Here is a 7356-nt window from a genome sequence, read left to right on the forward strand (position 1 = left end):
TACCACTGAGCCACCTTCCCAGCCCCAGTAACACCTCTTTTAAAAAGCAGGAGATAGCAATGAAATCTCCTACATATAAGCTAAGTAAAACTGCAGGAGAAATCAGCCAGAGAGCCAGGGGCTTACACCTGTAATCCTAATTACTCCAAAAGCTAAGATTTGACATGAATTTTGTTCAAAGCCAGCCGTACCAGAAAAGCCCGAGAGAATTCATCTCCAAAAGGAACCAGAAAAAGTAAAGCTTGAGGTATGGCTCAAGTGGTAGGGTACCAGCTAAGCGAGTGAGCAAGTGTGCAAGCAAGCCAGCAAGAGGGCAATCAGGCAAGCAAGGAAGCAGAGCAAGCACAAGGCTCCAGTTCAAACTCTAGTCAAAAAGAAAAAAAAGAAGGGGCTGGGAAGGTGGCTCAGTGGTAGAGTGCTTGCCTCGTATGCATGAGGCATTCAGTTCAATTCCTCAGCACCACATAGGCAGAAAAAGCCAGAAGTGTGGCTGAGGCTCAAGTGGTAGAGCGCTAGTCTACAGCTGAAGAGCTGAGGGACAGTGCCCAGGCTCAGAGTTCAGGCCCCACAACCGACAAAAAAAAAAAGAAAAAAAGAAAAGAAAAGCTAGGTACTGGTTGCTCACGCTTGTAATCCTTGCTACTCAAGAGGCTGAGATCTGAGGATAGTAGTTCAAAGCTCAGGCAGGAAAATCTGTGAAGACTTAATTCCAATTAACCACTAAAATGATTACAGACACAAAAGATAACTTTTTAAAGCATACAAAATAAATCTGAAAATTACCTGAAAATGAGTAATATATAGAAATATATAGGCATGAGCCACAGGCTCATATAATCCTAGCTTCTCAGGAGGCTCAGATTTAAGGATCACGGTTCAAAGCCAGCCCACACAGGAAACTCTGTGAGACTCTTCAATAAACCATTAGAAAAGCAGTAGTGCGGGGCTAGGAAGGTGGCTCAGTGGTAGAGCGCTTGTCTTGCATGCCCAAAGTTCGATTCCTCAGCACCACATAAGCAAAAAGAAAAAAGCCCGAAGTGGTGCTGTGGCTCAAGTGGATAGAGCACTAGCCTTGAGCTGAAGAGCTGAGGGACAGTGCCCAGGCCCAGAGTCAAGGCCCAGGACTGACAAAAAAAAAAAGAAAAAAAAGAAAATGTTGACATTCAGTTATAAACAAAGTAACAATAGCCAAATAAAAAGTGATACTTTATTCACCCAAGATGTAGAGAAAAAGGACACTGCTATTCCTGGTGGAATAACTTTTCTAAATGCCACCTTGACAAATAGTACTTTAAAAAGTTTACACAACAATTCAATTCTATTTCCAAGAACATACTCCAAAAAGAATTAGATCTGTGTACAAAGCTGTTCACATGAAGGCTGGCAAGGTGGCTCAGTGGTAGAGTGCTTGCCTTTCATACATGAAGACCTGGGTTTGATTCCTCAGTACCACATAAACAAAAAGAAAAAAGCCGGAAGTGGCGCTGTGCCTCAAGTGGTAGAATGCTAGCCTTGAGCTGAAGAGCTGAGGGACAGCGCCCAGGCCCAGAGTTCAGGCCCCACGACCAGACCAAAAAAAAAAAAAAAAAAAGCTGTTCACATGGATTTCATTGTAGTTCTGTCTACAATATTAAAAAGCCAAAACAGTATAAAGCTAATTAAATAAATCATGGTATACTTACAGATTTTTCAGTCAGCTTTTGAAAGAAAATTGATAAATATTTAATATCAAATAAAAAAATCTTATCCAAAAGATAAGGTGATACGACAAAGGAAACAAGACTTGAGAAACAAAGGACCTCCACTCATCTGATCAAATCATTACTAAATGACTTCATGCTGTTGACCACATATATGGTATATATGTGCACATCAGAGGGAAACTAGGACACAGAAACAGAGGGAAACAGGAAAACATACAACAGCAGGACCAGCTGCACTGGTCATTGATCAAAACAAACTAAGCAACTCAATGGCAGCGATGGGAGGAAGGGAACAGCTTGACACTAAGCAAAAGGAAAGAAATGTACATATCACCCAATGTGGAAGAAATAACAGTATTGTCAAAGCTCACAGAACTCATAAACTTTATAGACCATGATAAAGACAACTTGCCCCATGAAGGTTAGAATGTGTTTCTGACTTTACCTAAGTATCATGTATAGCATAAACCTGTTTGTTTTTATATAGAGTTACACCAAAAAGTAAAATGCATACGGAAATGCCACAATTAAGCCCATTCTTTCGTGTATTTAATATACACTAATGAAAAAAAAGGAAAAATTTGAATGTGATAACACAGACCTGTAATCCCAGCAGACTGACCTTATGGCAAAAACAAAATCACAAATAGGGCTCAAATAGTATAGCAACTACCTAAGGTCTTGCTGTGTACCTAAGGCTGGCCTCAAACTCTGAGTGTCACAATTACAGAGGTAGACTACCATATTCAGTTTAATGATATTTTGACATTTTTTATTTTTAAATGAACACATGATCAAAAAAGACTTTTGGTTTTTGACAGTACTCAGGGCCTTAGCACAGGTTCTACCTTTTGAGCCCCTCCACCAGCCCCTTTTTGACTAGGTTATTTTTGAGTCTCACTTTATGGCTGGTCAGGCCTAGCTTTTGACCCTCTTATTTGTCAACGGTATCACAGACGTATTCAACGGTATCACAGACGTATTCAAGTACATTCAGCTACTGGCTGAGATGGCGTCCTATAAATTTTTCTTTGACTGGGCTAGCTTCAAACCATAATCTTCCAATCCCCATTGCCTAAGCAGCTAGGATTACAGGTTTGAGTCAGCATACCTGTCTAGAAAGCTTTTAAATTTAGGAACAAAATGGAAAAAAAAAGTATTAAAAAAAACTATTGAAAAGCACAGAGGTAAAAAGTAAAATACAAAGCCAGGTTATGAGAATCAAACACTTATAATTCCAAAACTCAGAAGGCAACCGAGTTTTTGAATTGGAGGCTAGACTGGGCTATAGATATATAGATATATATAGACTGGGCTGTACATACATGCGTAACAGTTAATAAAAACATGAAACATACAAAAGCAGGTTTAAATGAAACCGGTGTAAAAATAAGATAGTTTCATTCCAAAAGCCAACAAAAAAGAAGAACCAGGGACAGAGGTAGAAAAAGTAAAAGCGGCCAGGTGCCAATGGCTCACACCTATAATCCTACCTACTCAGGAGATTGAGATCTGAGGATTGTGGTTCAAAGCCAGCCCAGGAAGGAAAATCCATGAGACTCTTATCTCCAATAAACTACTCAGAAAAAACTAGAAGTGGCGCTGTGGCTCAAATTGTAGAGCACTAGCCTTGACTAAAAAAAACGCAGGGATAACAACCAGGCCTAGTTCAGCCCCAGGACCTGCACAAAAAAATAAAAAAATAAATGCTCATCTTTACAAGAATTAACCAGTTAAATCCAGCAAAGGTTAAGGAAAAAGGAAGAGCAACAGCCTGAGAGGACTGACTGGAGAGGCCAATGAGGGCAAAGAGCTGCTTCACAAGGTATGATGGAAAAAGAAATAGAGAGCTGGCCTGTGCTTTACCCACCTGGCCACATAAGACTGGAATGATTCCAAATATTAACAAGATTAAGGAAAAGAGTCATACATGTAAGTAGGCTGATACAGAGGGAAGGGGAAAAATCAGAGTCAGTGAACCCTACTTAAAATTCTGTTCAGAAATGAATGTAACCTGCTACTTAATCTATTATGCACTTCACTTTGCTAAGCTACAAATACGACTTTTCTACTATCACTAAGGTACCTAGGCAACAACTTGTACATATTGAACCTCAAAATGAAAGAAATAAAAAAAAAAAGGATTAAATGAAAATCATACACTCTTAAAAAAAAGTAGGGGTGGTGGTGGAAAAAACTGTGTCCTGGACCCAAACCCAGTGATTCTTTTATCTCTTTTTAAACAGTTGTACAAAGGGATTTCAATTCAACAAGTCAATTTAAGTGTACAATGCATCTTGATCAGTGTCACCCCTTGAATCATATGTAATCCCAGGCCAAAATTCATTGAGTTATATAAAGGCAAATTCTAAAGAGTGACCAATCAATCTGTCAATTTAATGTAATTCATAGCATGTACTAGGGAAAATACCACAAAGACAAATGAGTCATCATTCCCATGAAAATTTAATCGGTAAACTCATGAAGCATATTTAAAAAGAATAAACATGTGTACCCATCCATTTACACTGTTTTCCTGAGCATCTGCTATGTTCTCAGCTTACTAGGGATGGACAGGCAAATCAGACCACATGTGATGATGCCGGCCGCTAAGGATGGGCCATTACAGATCCATGCAATATTTACTGGGATACTATGGAAGAAGTTAGCCGATTTCAGGAGAGAAAGGGAAAGGGCAGGCTTTAGTGATCATTTTTAAGAGTAAAAACTTCAATACAAGAACCTCTTTAAGTCAACACTCTGGGAAAAAAGGGTTTATACTACAAAATCATATTCCAATCAGAAGAACAGACAAGGTGGCCAAAGACTGGCACACAGAAACTAAGTATCCTACAATGACACATTAGAGGAAAAATGAGAGGGTTTCAGTCCTAGGGCCCCACTTAAATACCTTGATTTCTGATATCAGTTAAGACAACTCATTTCTAAATTTAGTCCTCAAAAAATTGTGTGTGTGTACATATGTACACACATATGACAAACAACAAAAAAAGATTCTGAAGAACTAAGGAAATTAGCAATCATTAAATTCAAGCAGAATGTATGTTTAGCTATTGAAGATTAAGGAGAAATTCCCCAAGACATGTTTTAGGGTTTACTGTATTTGCAGTCAAGAAGAGTCCTTCGGTTCATTTAACAAAACTTTAAAGCTGTCTTTATAAAAGTATTTTTTCCTTCACTTACTGGGGTAATTCATGCAGAATGCTTACTTTTGATGGCTTAGTCCGCACACTTCCCTTTTTTGAGGCGATTACATGTGCTTTCCGAGTAAGTAATTTAATACTATTCACCTCTCGGTGCTGTCATGACCTAAAGAGATTAAAAATAGAAGCCTTTGTTAATACCGAATTGACCTGAGGACCCCATAAGCTTCCTGGAGCACAGAAAACGGTAAGCGCTCAAAACAGGGTACACGAGAACCGAAGGGAGGGGGAGAAGCCCACAAGTGTCAAGCTCGCTTGGCCTCCTCCTTCGGAGACCACCACACGCCTGTTAAACTGCTCAGCGTCTGCGTCTCTCTAATGCGAGTCTCTACAGCGACGTGGTAACACATACTGCAGAGGGCACTTGGTAGTTTTAAAGCGTACTTTTCGGGTCCGATGGCTGGGAAGCGGGGCTTTTGTTTTGGGGTAACCTTCCCGGCGCACGGCGGCCGCGAGCTCGGGCTTCGCAACAGTGTCAGACGAAAAACTTGGCCAAAGTCAAACCCACCAACCACCCCTAACAGCCACGGTCCCTGCCGGCGCCTGCGGGGCCGCTCTCCCCTCCCGCGACCGCGTCGCTCCGGACGCGCACAGCCGGCAAACTTTTCGCACACAGAACGCGGGGGCTCCGCAGTCCTCAGACCCACTATTTCCCCCGGGCCCCGGCGCACATCCCCGACCCGTACCGCTGCAGCGCGCCCCCACACGCAGACCCGCAGCCCTGCGTCTCCCGGCCGACCCCCGGCCCTGTCGGCGGCCGCGGCCGCGCGTGACGGGACGGCGGCGGCGTGCGGCCCCAGCCTCCGGGGAGCGACCCGGGAGCGCCCCGGTTCTCACAGCCCCCAACATGGCGTCCGCCGCCGCCGCCGCCCGCGACCAAGACGCCTCCCCGCGCGGCGGGACCGCCCCGGGCCCGCGGGAGGCAGCGCTCCGCCCGCAAACTTTCGCTTCTCTCGTCCCAGACTGCCGGTCCTCGGCGGGTCCCCGACCCCGACCTCACCTTCCCGAGCTGGGCGCGGGCAGCGGCGGCGGCGGCGAACGTCCGACTCTTCCTCGTAGCCGACTCCGGGCGCAGACTCTTGGCTCGCTCCCAGCCCCGGCCTTTCCGGGCGTGTGCGGCCCGCAGCCCCGCGCAGTCCGCACCGCCTAGACGCGGCAGGCGGGCGAGCAGCCGGCGGGCGAGCAGCCGGCAGGCGCCGAAGCTCGCAGGTGACTCCCCCGCCCCTCCCGAGAAACCCCACAACGGCCGTCTGGGCGGGCTTCGCCTGCGCGCGCACAAGCGCGCCCCCGCCCACACGCTAGGCGCGGGTGCGCGCGCACGAGGACACCCGCCCTCCTCGCCACTCGCCTTTCTTCCTGGTTTCCTCGCCCCGCCCTCTCGTCCCGCGAGACGCGCCCGGGGGCGGGGCCTCCCCGGAGGCCACACCCACGGGGGGGCCGTCCGAGGCGGAGCCTTTCCCCTCCGCTGCGCTGCCGAGTCGCGTGCCGAGCGATTTAGGGGCGCGCGTGGTCGCCAGGCCTGACTTGTCTGGTCAGGAGAAGCCTCTGGAAAGTACTGTTAAGCTGTGTAAGAAGTTCTCATGGAGGTTGTAAGAATGAAAGGAAACCCCCCCTTTCCTTCCACCCCCCTGCAGGCCTCCGCTGGGGATTCAGGGCGGAAAAGCCAGACTGGACTTGGATGCCCAGAGGCGTCGGTGCAGACAATGGTTTGCGGGTCCCCACCAGTGCGGCCACGCCTCCCATTTACTCTCCCCGAAGCCTCCAAAACGCGGGGTGCTGGGGAAATTCGCGGTCACTACGCCCACCCATCCACTGGCTCCCCATGAGTGCATGCTTCAGGACGGATCTTTCCAGAACTCTCCCCACTTGCCTAGAATCTGAAACCCGGGGTTAGTTAAACTTGTCCTCCCCGGTTTGCCTCCCAGCGCCTGTGAGCTGAGCGCAGGTGCAGAGCGCAGGTGTGGTACCGTGTGTGTGATAGCAAAGGTATTTGGGATCCTGAGGAATGGGGCGGGGTGGAAATAGTGTTTAGTAAGTCCTGTATCTCCTTTGTTTTATTATTGGAGGGTGTGTGTGTGGTGCATGTTTCACTCACCTTGGCTGTTAAATTGGAGCCACCACCAAACAAGCACACATAGATGGGCAGGTCTGAGCTCAGCTCCTTTTCCATCTGCTCTTCTATTTGGAATTCTCCAGACTTTCCACTTCCCATCTTCTCCTTTCCAGTGTCTCTGAAACCAAGGTTTTCATTAACTAGAACAAACTTAACAAAGATGAGCCATTTTTTTTAAATAGGCAAAGGATCACCATCACACACTGTCTCTATACATGTATTGGAGCTCTATCTAGACAGATGCAGGTGTTGCCAGGGCTTTTCATTTAGCCTCGTTACTCTCACATGCATCGAAATATTTATCAGTGAAAAGGGG

The 7356-nt window shown here is 46.3% G+C and overlaps 1 protein-coding gene across 3 annotated transcripts in view; it reads right to left on the bottom strand.

The window, feature by feature from the left end:
- The window catches only part of Plekhf2 (pleckstrin homology domain containing, family F (with FYVE domain) member 2), a 29790-nt gene extending 24762 nt beyond the window's left edge, over window positions 1-5028 (bottom strand). Inside the window, exons 1-2 of one of the 3 annotated variants that reach the window (XM_013012531.1) lie at window positions 4934-5028; window positions 4231-4356 (exon numbers count right to left, since the gene is read on the bottom strand). The gene's annotated coding sequence lies outside the window, so the exon portion shown is untranslated. Of the gene's footprint in view, window positions 1-4230; window positions 4357-4907 lie in introns of all 3 variants that reach the window. The other 2 variants (XM_013012529.1, XM_013012530.1) reach the window with 2 other exon arrangements.
- Window positions 5029-7356: the final 2328 nt, after the last annotated feature.

The sequence above is a fragment of the Dipodomys ordii genome, unplaced genomic scaffold (genome assembly GCF_000151885.1).
Source record: "Dipodomys ordii isolate 6190 unplaced genomic scaffold, Dord_2.0 Scaffold17, whole genome shotgun sequence".
Lineage (NCBI taxonomy): Eukaryota > Metazoa > Chordata > Mammalia > Rodentia > Heteromyidae > Dipodomys > Dipodomys ordii.